This window comes from Pinus tabuliformis, chromosome 2_1, assembly GCF_031772625.1.
Source record: "Pinus tabuliformis cultivar Carrire ecotype Pingquan chromosome 2_1, CPIR1, whole genome shotgun sequence".
NCBI lineage: Eukaryota > Viridiplantae > Streptophyta > Pinopsida > Pinales > Pinaceae > Pinus > Pinus tabuliformis.
In genome coordinates this window covers 567018179-567036915 of record NC_142299.1, presented here as the reverse complement: position 1 = coordinate 567036915, position 18737 = coordinate 567018179, and positions in this window count along the sequence as shown.

The window sequence follows — 18737 nt, the reverse complement described above, 5'->3', positions numbered from 1 at the left end:
CAGAAAACTGGCACAAAATTTAATTTTCAAACTAGAGAATAACAGGCAGAGTAACGTCCATAATCGCAGGTGTGAATAATCTTGCAGGGCACGGTGAGGTTAGGTAAGAGAAATAATCATGCCAATGATGCCTTGAATTTGTATAAAAAACAAGACGAATCTCCGAAATAAGAGCAGGAGAGATGGCAGATGCAGCACTGACAGGCTTTAGCAATGAGGCAGAGCTGACACGCTAAAAATGCCCAGGTTTGGCTTGCCCAAAATTTTCTGTGGAGGAATGGCAGAGCACTTAGGTGCAGTTCTGATAGACAAAACTGACATGTAGAGAAAGGCCACAATACTAGTGGCTCAAATTGGAACAGGGCATGGCAGGAGTACGCTTGCTCTGATACCATGTTAAACACATATATGGCAGCAAAGTATGAATGATAAGCATAAGAGTACATTTATTATTGACATGATATACATTTATAATGCATAGGAGTAAGCTTTGGATTCATATTCCAAGTGGTCTGTTAGACTCCCTTTGGTTGTTCAGCGTTCACAGTAATCTTTAAAGGATTAGGTGTACTTCTTGGAGAGCCAAAATTATTATTGCTCAACTAATGACTAATTCTCATTGACTCCATTGTACTAATGACTAATTCTCATTGACTCCATTGTGAAACAAGGCGTCGGAAAAAGCCAAACGAAGCGTGGGAAGGAAGAATATGTATTTTTTGCTCTTTTGGAAAAGTGGAAATAGAAAAACATTTCATTTTAGAATGTGAGACCTTCAAAGACAACAAGGAAAGTTATGTAAATATTTTCGCTACTAGCGCTTGGGATAATATATTGAGCAAGGGGTTTGTCAAGAAGCTAGGAGCGTTTATTGTGAGACCTCATAAGAAAAATGTTGAATACAAGTACTTGATGAAAAAACAATCCGTCCCATAGGCTATCTTTAACTTGTAAACGTTAAAATAAATTCTTTCTTTCTTTCTATAAATATTCTCAAAGTTATTAACTCAAATATCAATATAATAAACTATTTAACATTACTTCTATCTATCTGATTTATTAATTAATAAAAAAAATTACTTATAAACTTTAAATTAAAAATTAAAATATATATATATATATATATATAATTTCTAAAAATAAAATAAAATTTGAATAATCCATGGACCATTTTGTTTTGCTAATTCTAAATTCTGTTATAACCCATTGAAATAATTAAGTAAAATTGTGTTATGATTATGATAGTTTTTATCAATCTTAGAATGGTCATAATGTTAAACACTCAAATTACATTGCTTCATCTTTTGGAAGCAAATGTTAAACACTCAAATTACATTGCTTCATCTTTTGGAAGCTTTACTTTCCAGGGAAGTAAAAGTTCATATGTTTTTATCATTTAAGTTTCGGCAAAGTTATGTGAAACTTTAAGGTTTCGACAGAATTATAAGTGGACTTAAAATCAAATTTATCTTGAAAAGCGGGACAATTTGAGTGTTGGAATATCGTTTCTTAATACGGTAATGAGATAAATCTAAAAAAATAATGCGGTGATTTAAAAAGCGATCTTTCAATGGTAAATATTTTTAATTAATTTTATTTAGAATCTAATTAAATTTTAGCAAAAAATATATTTTAAATAGTAGAATTTATTTAAAATTTTATCATCAGTAGTGAAAATGATTATATAACACTTTGTATAAATCATTTTCTAATTCCACTGAGTGAATTTGTGCTAATAATATGAATATATTTTGTCTTGTAATTTGGTAATAAATTTTGTTAAATTTAACTATTTCAAAATGAGAAATATATATAAAAATTTCATCTCTACAAATCTCGCAATCCAATCCCAAACCAAACTACATACCCCTGAAAACTCCCAGTACCATTTCTTCAACTGAAAAAGCTTTTCAATCATTCATGTTCCGAGAAAAGTGAAAGCGAAGATCTGATCATTAAAAAGCAGCAATCCCTTCATCTGTGGGCGGCCAACAGGTCACGATGTAGAAATCTCCACAATGTAGTCAACGTCACACCACTCAACATCAATATGAGGGCCCACATTACAGTCAACTTCACAGCACTCAACATCAATACGGGGGCCCACAATATAGTCAACTTCACACCACCACTCCATGAAGGGTCCCATATATATTATTGTTTTTTCCATTATCTCCCACTGTGTCATTCTACTATTTATGCATGTCTTTCCATCTTTACTGAAATTTTGGCGTTGATAGGAGAAATTGTCGTTGTTGGTGTGACACTTTGTTTTATCTTCATTTCTTGTTATGTTAACTTCCAATTTGTCTTCTCCGTTTTCGTCCAAATCGTTAATTGTTTCAATTTTCTTTATTTTGTTAGTTTCTCTGGTTGTCATTTATTTGGATAGGATTATTTCTAATTTTTTTAAGGGGTAAGTTTCAAATTTTATTGTTAAATTAAGAAATTATATTATATATAATTAAGTTAAGAATTTTTTTCGTTGTTATTTATTACTAGAGTAGACAAACCAATAGCAAAAGAGTAATATTTTTGTCAAAAACTAATAAACTAGTAAATATACCGATGTTGAAAATTCAACTAAAGCATAAATTCAAAAAGACTCATGACATATAAAAAATTATTGAAGATAAAAAGATCAGAAGCGACTGCGGCTCAACTTGAAAAGGGGTTCCATGTCATATGTAGCTAGCTTGGGTTTTTAAGTCATGGGATGATAGAGAAATCTAGAAAGGCAAAATTTCATTTATTATTAAAAAAATTAATATATTTTCAAAATGGCTAAAAATTACTTGTATATTGGACGAGGAAGGAAAGACAAGAAGTCGTGAGGGATGATGGTTTACACGATGGAATACTAGGTATTATTGAAACTTGTGGGTATTTTACAATGACTTTGCCATAACTTGTGGTATTGTACGATAGTTCTTTCATTTTGCCAATGTCTTTTAGTTTGTTGATTAACATGGCTTTTAAGGTAATTATGTAAGGCAATGATACAAAGATGTGTCTTTTAGTTTGTTCATTAACATAGCTTTTAAGGTAATTACATAAAGTAATGATACAAAGATGTGGTTGGTCTATCCGTTTGATTTTGGCTAATGTTTATTGTAGCAAGTGTGAATCTCATCTCTCTCTAACAATTTGATATTTCCTTTTTTACAAATTTAATTAAATTATAAAGGTGTTCTCCCTTTCCCAATGACTCCTCGACCCAGTTGTAGAGGGTGATCTCCTGTGCATAAAACTCATGCAAATGTTGCAACTAGAGAGTCCCATGGATGTGGTCCAATGGTTAGGTGGGGAGGTCAGGTCCCTACAGGTCTCGTGGTCCAATCTTGGGCAGGACTATGTATGCCTGAGAATTGTTCCAGACACGATTTCAACTCCACCTCTCTCTTACATTGAAAAAATGTTATAAAGCAATTGGAAGTTGACATGAAAATTGAACAAAAAGTGGTGAAGGATGAAATGCATGATGTTGTGGACATTCTCCCATATATGGGAACCAATCACACCCATGACAGGAAGCATTGGAGTTACACAGGCATGTTAAAATGTTATAGAGCAATTGGAAGTTGACATCAAAATTGAACAAAAAAGTGGTGAAGGATGAAATGAATGATGCTATGGACATTCTCCCATATATGGGAACCAATCACATCCATGACATGAAGCATTGGATTTACACTAGCATGCTAAAACGATGGATTTATACCAGCATACCAAAACACAAATTTCTCATGCCCTCACTGGACAAGGATGGATTTATGCCAGCATACCAAAATGCTAATTTCTCATGCCCTCATTAGACAAGAAGTAGAACGTAGAGACTTGCTAGCCCAATTGGACAATGTAGAGAAGCAAGGATGCCTTCTTTTGACTCTCTGCAAGTGGTAGATGGAAAAAAAGCAAGGATAATTCCTTATTCCTAAGACCAATCTAGTTTCAAGGAAAACCCTCTTAACATCAATGGGAATGCTCCTATAACTGTAGATTACAATCGGGTTTAACTTCAGTGCATGCAATGTTCTATGTTTTATGTTTTTCTTGGTCCTAGTCAATTCATAGAGATTATTGACATCTAGAAATAGTGAAATCTCTAACTTTGAAAAGTTTGTATATGTTAGTAGTGATTGTCTCAAATTTTGTGCTGGCTTAAAATAGCAAGTCTCATGTTAAGATTATTTAATTTTATAGTATTTTACCAGCATAAGTTCTACTTTGAAGGCAATATTTTGGAAGAAGTTGCAGATTAGAAATATCTCAGAATCGACTTCAACATAAATCTAAGTTGAGATGGTTGTAGAAAGAAAAGAACTTTGAGGAGTTGGAAAGTGTTTTATTCTTTTCAAAATAGGTGTAGAGAGGTAGAGTTATGGGGCTGGAAAACCACTCTAACTCTTTTTGGGCTTTTAATGATCCTGGAAATTCTCTACAGTTGTGAATTGTGGGCCAACAGTACATCCGACATGCAGTGGAAACAAATTGAGAAAATTTAGAAGCGTTTGATTACAAACAAATTCAAAACTAAAAGTGCAGTTTCTTATGCTATCTTGTTAAATGAAACAATGGTTGCTCCTATTGAAGCAATTGTTATGGTGAAAGTCATAAGGTATTTAAAAAAAAATGAGCAAATGGAAGAGGTCATATAGCCTAAGGTTGTGTTTAACGACATATTGTGCAAAACAAAGAAGACTTGGATGCGGCAAAATAACAAATGGTTTAATAAATGGGGTATTTACTTGAGCATGTGTCCCACAAACAATAAAGATATAAAAGCTTTTGTTATGGATAAGTTCCACAAACCTACTTGGGAGTAGGAGCTAGGGAGAAAGAAAAGTACTATATTGAAGAGTTTAATCTCACTCATAATCACCAACAAAAAAAGTACATAGGGCCAATATTTCTTGGAGAGCCAAAATTCTTATTGCTCAACTAAGGACTAATTCTCATCAACTCCGTTGTCAAACAGGGTCGTGGAAAGGGCCAAAAGAAGCGTGGGAGGAAAGAGTATGTATTTTTTGCTCTTCCGGAAAAGTGGAAACAGAAAAACATTTCATTTTAGAATGTGAGGCCTTCAAAGCCAACATGGAAAGTTATGCAAATGCTCTGGCAGCTAGCTCTTGGGATAATATATTCAGCGAGGGGTTTGTTAAGAAGCTGGGAGCGTTTATTGTGAGACTTCACAGGAAAAGGACCGAATACAAGAGTGAGATGGAGAAGCAATCTATCTCATAGACTATCTTTAACCTATAAACGTTAAAATGATTTCTTTCCTTCTTTCTTCCTATAAATATTCTCGGGATTATTAAGTTAAATAAAAATAGTACTATAAGTTATTAATATTACCTCTATACATCTGATTTATTAATTAATAAAAATATTTTAATATATATATATATAGGATTTCTACGAGGATTTTGAATAATCCATAGCCCATTTTGTTTGTGCTAATTCTAAATTCTGTTATAACCAATTGAAATAATGAAGTAAAAATGTGTTATGATTATGATAGTTTTTATCAATCTTAGAATGGTCATGATGTTAAATACTTTCCAGCTAAGTAAAAGTTTCATATGTTTTTATCATTTAAGTTTGGGCAAAGTTATGTGAAAATTTAACGTTTCGACAAAATTTTAGGTGGACCTAAAATCAAATTTATCTTGAAAAGTGGGACAATTTGATACTGTAATGAGATAAATTAGAAAAAATAATGCAGTGATTTACAAAACGATAATAAAGTTTTCAATCATTCCGGTTCTGATAAAGTCAGAGCAGAGATGTCATAAAATAATATAACATGCAGAACTGAATCATTAAAAAGCAGGCGGCAATCCAAAACCACGGGTGGCCATGATAATGTTGATATATATGAAAGCTCCACAATGTAGTCAACTTCACACCACTCAACATCAATTTGAGGGCCAACAGTATAGCCAACTTCACACCACGGGTCCATATATATATATGAATGATTGCTTTTTCCATTATCTCCCACTGTGTGATTCTATTATTTATGCATTTCTTTCCATATTTTGGCGTTGATGGGAGAGAAATTGTCGTTGTTGGTGTCAAACTTTGGTTTATCATCATTTTGCTCTTGTTATGTCAGCTTCTAATTGGTCTTCTACCTTTCGTCCAAATCGTTAATTGTTTCAATTTTCTTTATTTTGTTTGTTTATGTGGTTGTCATTTATTTGGATAGGATTATTTTAAAGTGTTTTGTTGCTGCAAGTTTCAAATTTTATTGTTAAATTAAGAAATTACATCCTATATAATTGAGTTAAGATTTTTCTTGTTGTTGTCTATTATTGAGGTAAATAAACCAATAGTAAAAGAGCAATATTTTTGTCTAAAAACTAATTAAAAAAAGGCAATGTTTGTGATGATGTCTAAACATAAAGACAAGAAACACAACTAAGAACATATAAACAATTTAGGAAGAGTTGTTATGATCCAAAATTGTAACCATGAGAGCAATCAGGTAGAGGTTGAGACATTTATGGGAGTAACTGGAGTGCCACGAGAGGCAGGTCCTTTTCCTTTGGTAAACAATGCTTAAATTCATGCAAGCTCGAGGTCCATGTCATGTGGCTCCAAAAACATCGTTATATGCTCCTCTTGTATATGATCCATGTAGTGAGACAAGTCTCTTTTAGCTTCATTCCTTTTTGAGAGGGTCTTACCCATGAGGGTTTTTGTATTCTAGTAAAGCTCCACTTAGCATATATATAAGTTCTAGCTCCCTTGGGCATGTCTCAAATCAAGTAGCCAACCAGTTACAAATTCAAGTATTTTAGAATCAGAGTGCTCCTCCCTTTCAGCCATAGGTTCCAAATAGGCTTGGTGAGTTTCAAATTGTATAAGGTTTGGTGTTGTGTCATGATATCATTGAGCAACTTCTAGGGCTCTCTGGTAGACATAAGAATTGCTTTCTTCTCGAGAGGAGGAGCCACATCGACACCTTGCCCACTAGCGTGGCATTGCAAACCGGGTCAAAAAAATAGGGGACAATGACATGGATGGAAACAAAAGATGATGATTACAGGGAGGTGGACTAAATGCTGAGTGTAGAGAGGTGAAAGGTCAAAAGGAAGACTCAAAACGAGTGTGAAGGGTGTTCGTGAAGGACAAATCTGTAGTGAAGACCTACTTTGTAACCTTGGACTGAATACGACTGAAGAGGACCAAAAGGAACATGGAAAGGAATAAAAAGTCAATAGAAAACAATTGTCCCAACAACAATAAGAGCCAATGCACTAGACATAATTAAAAGAGATATTAAAATGAAAATTTAGACGTAGTGACAAGGTGAATTACCTTAGACCATCAGTAGCGCTGGGGGAGATGGAGATGGTTTGCAACCCATTGGATTACATGCAATACTCGATAAACTTACACCACAAGCTTTCTACCCACCCTCTCCTATAGAAGCTTTCAAATTTTAAGCTCACTAGCCTATCTCTGTAAGTGACCTAGATCAAGTTGAAAACGCTGAGTTTTCCAGAGTGATTCTAAGGGGTGACTGAATGGGGAGGTCAAGTCAGGGGGGCCTTGACATTTCCTTGGTGAAAAGAAGGAAACAACAACCAAATTTAGAAGTGTCAGAGCCAAATTGCCTAGATGCCTTTTCCACGAGAGAGAAATGAATGAATTTCCCTGTGAACTAGGCACGTTTCTTTCTTAAACACTTCTCGAGTTTCTCACAACACTGTCATATGTGGGATTGAATGCTTGATGTTGTCGTTTTCCAACATCTTTGATGAGCATGCATTGGGCATGTGTGAGACAAGGTTTCCATGCCTCCCCTTGTTGAGGCTTGGTTGACGATAGAGGCACGCTTCTCACCTTGGCTTGCATTACTTCCTTGACATCACATTTTATCACCATAAACAGAGATTTTGGACATGATTTATTATACTTGTTGCAACACATTATATTATTATAAATATGTGTTTAGTTAGTAGTTGCTAATAACGTTTTTTGGGTTTTTAAAATTAAAATTTAATATTAATTTTTTTTAATAATTTAAAATTTAATATGTATTATTTTTTCTTTAGTAAACATTAGTAAACACAATCTTTCCACTTGTAATTTACAGATTCAAGTACATATATTTAATAATCACCATCTTTTGTATGTAATTTACAACGTCAAGTGCATACATTTCATGTTGAGATTCACACATTGTGTTCTATGGTTGTTGCACTAAGAGGCGCTATACAACCCAATATGGAAGTGATGTTGTAAAAAATTATGTACTGTAATGTTATGTTGACTCGGTCAAATTATTTAACATAAAATTAAAATTAAAAAATAATAATTAATACTTGATATAATTAATTGTCAGTTTACAAGCCTATAAAACATTCCACACATCTCTCATCATATAAAACATTCCACCCTCTCCAATAGAAGCCTTCGAATTTTAAGCTCACTAGCCCATCTCTGAAAGTGACCTAGATCAATTTGCCAATGTTGAGTTTTCCAAAGTGATTCTAAGCGGTGAGTCAAGGGGGAGGTCAAGTCAAGGGGGCCTGGACCTTTCCCTGGTGAAAAGAAGGAAACAACAACCAAAATTAGATGTGAGAGAACCAAGTTACCTAGATGCCTTTCCGACGACAGCGAAGTGAATGGATTTCCCTGTGAACTATGGCATGTTTCTTTCTCAAATACATCTTGAGTTGCTCACAGCACTGTCATATGTGGTATTGAATGCTTGATGTTGTGTTTTTCCAACATCTTTGATGACACATGCATTGGGCATGTGCGAGATAAGGTTTCCATGCCTCCCCCTATCGAGGCTCGATTGACGATAGAGGCACGCTCCTCACCTTGGCTTGCATTAGTTCCTTGACATCACATTTTATCACCACAAATAGAGAATTTGGACATGATTTATTATACGTGTTGCAACACATTATATTATTATAAATATGTGTTTAGTTAGTAGTTGATAATAACGCTTTTTGGGTTTTTAAAATTTAAATTTAATAATTTGAAATTTAGTATGTATTATTTTTTATTTAGTAAACATTAATAAACACAATCTTTCCAATTGCAATTTACAGATTCAAGTGCATATATTTAATAATCACCATCTTATGTAGGTAATTTACAACGTCAAGTGCATACATTTCATGTTGAGATTCACACATTGTGTTTTATGGTTGTTGCATTGAGAGGTGCTATACAAACCAATATGGAATTGATGTTGTAAAACATTATGTACTGCAATGTTATGTTGACTTGGTCAAATTATTTAAAATAAAATTAAAATTGAAAAATAATAATTAATACTTGATATAGTTAATTGTCTGTTTACAAGTCTATAAAACATTCCACACATCTCTCATCATATAAAACACAATGATCAACAAGAATATATATATATATATATATATCGCATTCTAGGCCTACAAAAATATATCATTTGAACATCATTCACTAGATTGTTAGCAGCGGTCATGCATACACAGTCCTACAAGTAGCCTTGCAACCATTAAGACAAACATGCATCCAAGCATTCATATTTCACATACGCAATAAGCATTTACATGGGGCTCATTTACATGATACCACAAGTAGGTAACTTGTATGAGGATTTGATGAATGGTAACTGAGATTGGGACTTCCACTCTCCAATGAACCATAGGCTCGCTACACAACAATCTTTCTTACAACCAACCACCCTTGAGCCTGATTTAGAGCCTATGAATGGAAGTGCTCAAGGTATTAACACACTATTCATTTAATCATTCATATGGGAGTCCAAAGTCCACAAAGCCTCCACCTATCCACCAAGAATCCAAAGTGTAGTGTGTCTCCACCCAAAAACGCAATAGCAGGGAATCTAGGACATTTTTTGCTCCACCCCACAACTAGTTCAGGGAATCCAAAGTTACTACAGTGCCACCCCACAACTAGTTCAGGGAATCCATAACTTAAAGTTCCCACCCTTAATAACACTACATAAATCTAGAGGTACAAGCTTCACCACCAACTTTTCTCATCAAGAAACTAGAACATAGTGCCTCCACATGTCTATTGCATGAATCCAAAGGACACTAGCATTTTCACTTAAAGGCCTCCATGGGAATCCAAATTTTTGGCCTCCACTTGTAAATGAAAAGATAAGTAATCCAAAGCCTAACAATGGCTCCACCTGAAGCACATAAGAGTTCAGAGCACTTGATCCACCTGTAATATTTAGCAACAATTATTTTTGCCTTCTTTCTCCCTATGTCTCTAGAGGCCCTCTTTCTTAATATTTTTTTTTTGCCCCTTCAATTCCTCCTGGTCTGAAAATGGAATGTACTTGTTTAAGGGTGCAAGGTATCCATTTCCAATAATTTCAACTGTGAGCTAGACACTCCAAATGACCTCTAAAAATGTATAAACTTCTTAATTCTTATACAGAGATAGACTGTAGGGGCATTCACCGGACATGTCACCTCTAAAAAGAGGATGAGTTCCAGAGGCTACCTGGCCCTCTACAGGCTTTTCCTAAAGAAATAACAAAGTAAACACTTAGAAGTCTTTGACATACACATACTTGAAGTTTAAGGTCTTGCGGAATAAGACAAGTAACTTTCTGCAACTGAACAGGTGATTATGTGTGTATGCAAGTTATATTTATTTGTTGTTTAATACTTTATATTAGTTTTGTTTAGCATATCATCTTCAACAAATAAAGACATCAAAATGATAAAGCAGTTCACCCCCCCTCTGGGCTACATCTGCTGGACCAAACCTCTCCAACTAGGCTTGTCCTCTTGTATTAAAATTGCTACAAAGGCTAATACAAGAATATGGGTGTCTCAAAGGATAGATCTGACTGTAAATACAGAATCAGAATATAGGAATTAGCCAAACATGCTCTTTCCCAAACACTAAACAGTGAATTTTGTACCTTTTACAGTACTTTCCCCAATTGGCCCTAGTGGACCTTTAAGCTTGCATGGAGAATTTAGAGGTGAATATGACCTCAATTGGTTCTAAAACCTCTTCCATTAGACTCAGAAGGTCGAAAATAGCAGACATAGGCTTTTGAATCACCAAAAACGGATGAACAGAGCCCCCAAACAGCTCAATCCCTGAAATGGCCCTAGTGGCCCTGAAAGCTTCCCTGAAGCTAAACAGTGAGAAGAATGTCTCAGAAGGAAAAACGAGCTGTAGAAATGGATTCAGAAGGCTGGAAAACTTCAGGAATGACCTTCGTTCCACTTCCAATGGCTGCACAATTCCCAATGCAGCTCCCAAACTGATTTGGCCCTAGTGGCTCCTAGAACTTCCACGAAGCTAAAACACCTGCAAATGACCTCAGATGGCTGTGAAACCTATGCCAATGGCTTCAGAAGGTCGAAGAGACCCAAAATAAAAAAACAATTCGTCCAAAACCGACTTTCCTAGCCAAAGTTATGGCCATTTAAAGTTTCTCCAGTTTGTCCCTAGAAAAACTCCAGCTAACTTTAGTTAACTCCAGTTAGCTCCGCCAATTATGGCGGGTCCGCCAAATTTGGCGCTCCTGCCAAAATTCCGCCAACTTAACTGCAGTTACATTTAATGTTTGGTGGTTGCCTCGGATTTCGTGCCAGGCGGAATATTCTTTTTTTAATGTTTTTTTGAAAAATTAAAATTTCTAATGTTATGGACAAATTCTTCTTTTTGCCATAACTTCCTCATACGAAGACTGTTTTTCGAACCGTTTGCGGCACCGGAATCAGGAAGACGATCACTTTCCAATCATTCAACTTTGAACCAGTTCTAAGCACTTTAAATTTTGAGCATTTTACTACACTTAGGACATGAGCACCTGATCACCTCCCCTCATTGAACTCCACCCTAAAATTCTTTGTCTTGTGGCGTGTTTGACCGGAAATGGTTTTCCATCGTGATGGTGTCTATGGTCTTGTCTCCTCAGTGCCATACACTACCATAATTTTGAGTGTGGCCTTATGATTTTAATGCATGCCTCGTCCATGCCTCCTTGTCTCACCCTTCTCGACAATTGCTCCCATACACAAGCTTTAATTCTTGACAATGCTTCCTGTGGGGTTTTTAATTAAGAAAAGTAATTAGGTTGGTTAGATTGCAGGCTTAATATTCTCAAGCAATCCTCCCCCTTCTCTTCTACAGACTCTGAATTAAAGTCCCTCTTTGGCCACTAATTATTTCTATTTTTATTATTTACATAAATTTACATCGATTTTACACAAAGATGCTTATAAAAATATTTACAAAAGGGGGGAAATGGGGTTGTTACATCACTTGAGGACGTAGTTGTTGTGCATGCTGTTAGGATATTCTAACACATAGGAAACAATTAAGTATAACTTGGTCTAGTGTAGAGTTAGGTAAAGTGTGTTTCTTTACTATGTACTTTTGTAACTTACAATCCAAAGGTCATGATACGTAGTGATCCGATGGTTGGTTCTCTTCTCGGTATTATCGACACTCGATTCATGGCTTAACACCTGATTGGTCCATGATCTCTATTTAAAGAGCATGGAGGGTCATTTGTAGGGTAACCGTTCATGAGAGAAGCTTATGTAAATTTTCATTCTTTTATTAATAAATTGCCTAAAGTGGTTGTGTTGGCTTAGGCCGTGGACTGTTTCCCTCTTTGAGGGTTTTAACCACGTCAACAATACTAGTGTATTGATCTGTGATCTATTTGTGAGTGGTGTCCTTTGGTGTTCTCTCTGAGGAACTTGCCATGTAAATTCCTACATGGTATTAGAGCCAAGTTGAGGGCCGCATTTGTTGGTGATCCAAATCTGAAGCCAGTAGAACTGCATTCGACTGTCGTTTCCTAGATCTACTATTTCTGACTGCTTTCGGGTCGTGAGGATTGCTTTATTGTGTTAGGAGCATTTGTTCCAGTGAGGAACCCATTTTGTTTCATGTGAAAAGGTTTTTGTTAGCCCTAGCTACGATTTTTAAGATCTAGAGGTATACAGTGTTTATTTACAATTTTTAGTTATTTTCTCTCTATTTATTTCGGTTTATTTAGCTCTTTGTTTTCTTTATTACCGAATCTATACCTTTCATTTCTGCACATGCTCTTTGCCCTGCGACTCTGTGCGATATGGGCAAATCAAAAATAGAAAGGAAGGATTTTTCTCATACGTATGCTCTTTTCCACCACGTCTTAGTGTGATCTTGGAAAATGAGAAACATTGAGGAAAATATTTAGTTTCCGGCTAAAGCTAACTTCAAGCCGTAAGGTTTGTTTTTTTTTTGTATGTCCGTGTTGGGTTTCGCGCTTTTTTTTTGTACACAAAAAAGAGCTTTCTCAAGTAAGCACGCACCCCAAAGCTTTAGTGACTAAAAAAGAAAAACCTTCCTCTTTACCAAAAATTACTAACCTTTTAATCTTGCTCACTTGGTCCAAAGCTACTTTATGAGAATAAAGGTCTTGAGTTCAAGTCTTTCTTTTTGTTGAGCTAATTAGATTAAGTTTGGAAAGGGGCGGACTTTTTTTAAATATAACATTATCATTCATTCCCACACTTCGTCAGCATCTTCAACAACTTTTCTTCAAAAAGCCATAACTTCTTCATCCGGAAGCCGTTTTCAGCGCTGCTTTTTTTAATCAACCTAAATTTTCAAGATCTTTCCATTCGAACACTTAGTTTCGGCATCTACAGCTTCATTTTCTGTTAAAATGGAAAGTCAATGCCAAGTTATTCTTGACAGCACGAACTACTTCCAATGGTAGTCTTACATTGCAGATTTACTTAGAAGTAAAGGTCTTTACAGAATAGCCTTAGGCCAAGAAACCAAACCTCAAGATGAAATAAGGTAGTCAAATGGGAAAATAGGCAAGATCAAGTATGTGGGTTGATAGGGATGTCTATTTCTCCAGACTTTCGATTCCATATCACAGAACTTGATACTCCTAATGAAGCAATGAAAAAACTCACTAAAGTTTTTGGAATTAAAAATGAAATTAGAGCCCATCAACTCGAAAATGAGTTGCTTACAATGGACCCCAATAATTTTTCTTCCATTGAAGATTTTTTATCCAAGTTCAAGACCCTTATACTTCTCTTGGAAGGTGTTAAGGTTAATAAATAAGATGGTAACCTTATCTATTCCATTCTTACTAAGTTGGGACCAACCTACTCTGTGTTTGTTTCCACCTTCCATTCTACAGGAGAAGCCTTCATTTCTCAAGGACAAGACTACAACTCCCTTTCCTTTGATGCCTTTTGTGATTCTTTAATAAGAGAACAAGAAAAACTCTTACATCTTGGTCTTCTTAATCTTAGAAACTCTTCTAAGAAAGCCTTAGTTGCTCAGCAACAACTAAATTCAAAGAATCCTAAGAAGCCGTATCCTAAAAAGAATTGTCCTAAGAAATTTCTGTCTCAAAATGAAAAATCATTTCAAAAAAATGATAAGGCAAATAAAAACAAAGGGAAGAAGACTGATAGACATGCCACTTTTGTAATCGAGATGGCCAGTTAGAATTAAATGCTTTAAAAAGATGGAAGCCTTGGAAGCAGCAATGAAGAAACATAACATCCATTTTGAGCACTCTTCAACTTCAACTTCATCTTTAGGAATAACACTTTCTGCATGTGGTTGTAAAGCATTTCGGTTTGGCTATGCACTAAATGTATCTTCTTCTTCTCATTCTCATGAGTGGCTCATTGATTCTGGAGCTTCTTATCACATGGCCAAAAACAAAGCCATGTTTTCTTCTTTAAATGATTGTAACACCAAAAATATATATGTTGGTGATGATAGATCTCTTAGTGTTGTAGGGACTGGAACTGTTCATATAGACAATAGTCAATTTAATGATGTATTATGTGTTCCAACCTTATCCTACAACCTTCTATCTGTATATCAGATAACTCATTCAGGTGAAGGTAAAATCGTTGAATATTCACCTCACGATTTTGTAATTAAGGACCTAAGAGATCTTAGACAGATTTTAGCTACTGGCATTGCTGATGATTTCTCCATACGCACTTGGGTATACTTCTTAAAACTCAAGAGTGAAGTATTTAACATGTTCTTGGCCTTTAAGGCCTTTGTTGAAAAACAATTTGGACATCAAATTCTTAAGCTAAAATCTGATAATGGCGGAGAATATGTTAACAACAAATTCATCAACTTTTGCACTAAGAATGGAATTCAAATGCAACATACTGTTCCATATACTCCACAACAAAATGGTGTAGCTGAAAGGAAGAATCACACCTTAAAGGAAATGGCTAATTGTATGCTTCATTCTGAAGGAATTAGTCGTAACTTTTGGGCATAAGCAATTAACTGTGCAAATTACATAATAAATCGCACTTCTACTAAGGTTTTAAAGAATATCACTCCATAAGAAGCATGGAGCTCAATTAAACCAGATGTAAGTCACTTTCGTGTTTTTGGAAGTGAAGCATGGGCCCATATTCCAGATGAGAAAAATAAAGCTTTAGAACCTAAGAGTGAAAAATGTATTTTTGTTGGATATTCTCAAGATTTCGGAGGATATAGACTTATTCCACTTAAGTCCAAAAATGTTATCATTAGAAGAGATGTAAAGTTTGCTGAAAATATATCGACTTATGAGCCTAGTTCGGCAAATGTGCCACCTCTCTCTATCTCTTCTACTTTTGAAAATATTTCTTCTTCAGATGATGAAAGAAAGGATGACAATCCTCCCCCACCTTCTCAGGATCCTCCTTCAGCACCTCAACTTCCAAAAGGGGTATGTGCTAATTCCAAAAGGGGTATGTGCTACTCAGGATGCAGTAGGCGCTCTTGTTGGTGATCCTACAGATCAACAATGTACACGTTCTCAGTTTGATAGAGCCTCTTCTTTACTGGCTCAAGTTTCAACGAATTATGATCCTGACATCTTTGCAAAAGCTTCAGGCCATCCAGATTGGGAAGCAGCTATGAAAGAAGAATATCGTTCATTATTGGCAAATGATACATGGTATCTTGTTCCTCTACCAAAGGTATGAAAAATTGTTAGATGAAAATGGGTTTATAGAACCAAGTATGGACCAAATGGAAAAGTTGATAAACATAAAGCTCGTCTTGTTGCTAAGGGTTTTCCACAAGTTGAAGGCATTGACTATACTGAAACCTTCTCCCCTGTTGCCAAAATGAACTCTATCCGCCTTGTTATTTCCCTTGCTACGTCTTTCAAATGGGAAGTCCATTAGATGGATGTTAAATTTGCCTTCTTACATGGGGACTTGCATGAAGAAATATATATGGAACAACCTACTGGCTTTATACAAACAAACTTCAGCCTTGTATGTCGGATTAAGAAATCCCTTTATGGTCTCAAGCAAGCTCCTCGGGCTTGGTATGCAAAAATGGATAGCTTTCTTTTAGAAACTGGCTTTTCTAGGTGTCATTTTGACAATACTGTCTACACCAAGAAAGTGGGCAAGTCTCTTATCATTCTTGTTCTTTATGTTGATGATCTTATCCTTACTGGTCGTGATCCCAACCTTATAAACCATGTGAAGTTCAGCCTAAAAAAGAAGTTTGAAATGATAGACTTAGGACACTTGCATTATTTTCTTGGTCTTCATGTCTTGCAATCCAAGGAAGGTATTTCCCTTTCGCAGTCCAAGTATGTCTGTGATCTTCTAAGCCATTTTCACATGGAAGACTGTAAGCCAACCCCTTCTCCCTTTTAGTCTGGAGCCAAACTTTCAGTCGCTTGTACTTCCCCTGAAGTTGATGCTACCTTATACCGTCAACTTGTAGGAAAACTTTTGTATCTAACCCATACTCGTCCTGACCTTTCCTTTGCTGTCGAACTTATTGCTCAGTTTATGCAAAACCCACATGAAAGTCATTGGAAAGCAGCTAAAAGAATACTTCGTTATGTTCGAGGTACAATTCAGTTTGGGATTCATTACAGCGCAAAAGCATCTCCTCTATTGGTTGGTTTCACTGATTCTGATTGGGTTGGTGAACCTGATGATCATAAGTCTACTACAGGTTATGTGTTCACTCTTGGTTCAAGACCTATTACATGGGTTTGCAAGAAAAAAAGTGCCATTTCTCTTTCTTCAGCAGAAGCAGAGTATCGTGGTACCGTAGAAGCTAGTAAGGAAGCCCTGTGGCTTTGTCAGATCTTGTCAGAGTTTGGCTTTCAGCAGCAACATCCGACTACACTTTGGTGTGATAATCAAAGTGCCATTAAACTATGCAAAGATCCAATCCAACATTAGCACAACAAACACATTGAATTACACATGCACTTCATCAAAAAGCTCATTCATGACCATGTTCTTGAAGTGCAATATTGTTCAACAAATGATCAAGTTGCAGACATCTTTACAAAGGCTCTCACAGAGGCAAAGTTTACTAAACTTTGATTTATGGTTGGAGTTTAAGAAGTTGTCGCTAAGGGGGGATAGGCTCTAACACCTCCTTCCTTCTCCTATCGTGTCATATTTGTACATCCTTGAATCCTATCCCAAGTTGTTCTTAAGGGGGGATGTTAGGTTCTGACACATAGGAAATAGTTAAGTATAACTTGGTCTAGTGTAGAGTTAGGTAAAGTGTGTTTCTTTACTATGTACTTTTGTAACTTACAATCCGACGGTCACGATATGTAGTGATTCGACGGTTCATTCTCTCCTAGGTATTACCGACATTTGATCCATGGTTTAACACCCAATTGGTCCATGATCTCTATTTAAAGAGCATGGAGGGTCATTTGTAGGGTAATCGTTCATGAGAGAAGCTTATGTAAATTTTCATTCTTTTATTAATAAATTGCCTGAAGTGGCCGCGTTGGCTCAGGCCATGTACTGTTTTCCTCTTTGAGGGTTTTAACCACGTCAACAACGCTGGTGTATTGATCTGTAATCTGTTTGTGAGTGGTGTCTTTTGGTGTTTTGTCTAAGGAACTTACCCTGTAAATTCCTACACATGAATTATGAAAGTTATTTTTTTTTAAGTATAATTAAAATTAGAAGAATATGAAGAGTTGTACTTTTCTCTGAGAAGTTCAACCATCTCAAGAAGTAGTTACCAATCAAGCCTGTAAATATTGTAAATCTTTAAGGAGGACTTCTGGATCCCTTTTTCATGAAATCCCCGCATACCAAAGATTAGATGTTGCTAACTTTGTCTTTTTTTGGCCAATTAATATAGAGAAGCCATGAAGGCCATTGTCATTGAATCTTCACTCCACATGCATGGTGTCTTTGTTTCTCACTACCCTTAAGCAATTTATGTATGTATATTTGTGAGATGTATTCCTACTAGTTCTTAGACTAATTTGTGAATTGGTTCGTAATTTCTCGCTTGTGGTTTCATTTCGATTGCTTTCTATATTAGGTACTTATTAGTTTAGAAACTGAATATTTTTTGTTTTGCTCTAATAAGTTAAGTGTACAATGTTGTCCAACATATCGGTTAAATGTTTCCTTGATTGTGCATCTATCTGGCTTTTTTCTCATCACTTCCATTTTCTTATCTATCTTTCCCAATAGATAGGTTAGAATAGTTACATTCTTTCAATTAGAATAACTACTAAATGAATAGGTGCACCTCACTACTGTGACAATCACACACATCTCACAAAACTCACACATAAACAAACATGGTTGTCATGCCAAAATTAGGATGGGTCCCTTATCAAAAATGGTGTGAGGTTTAATTGGGAGCTCACATAAGAGGGAATCCTTTAACTATTGTCAAGTCATTTACAATAATCAACATGGTGGTAGAACCAAAGGAGCCAC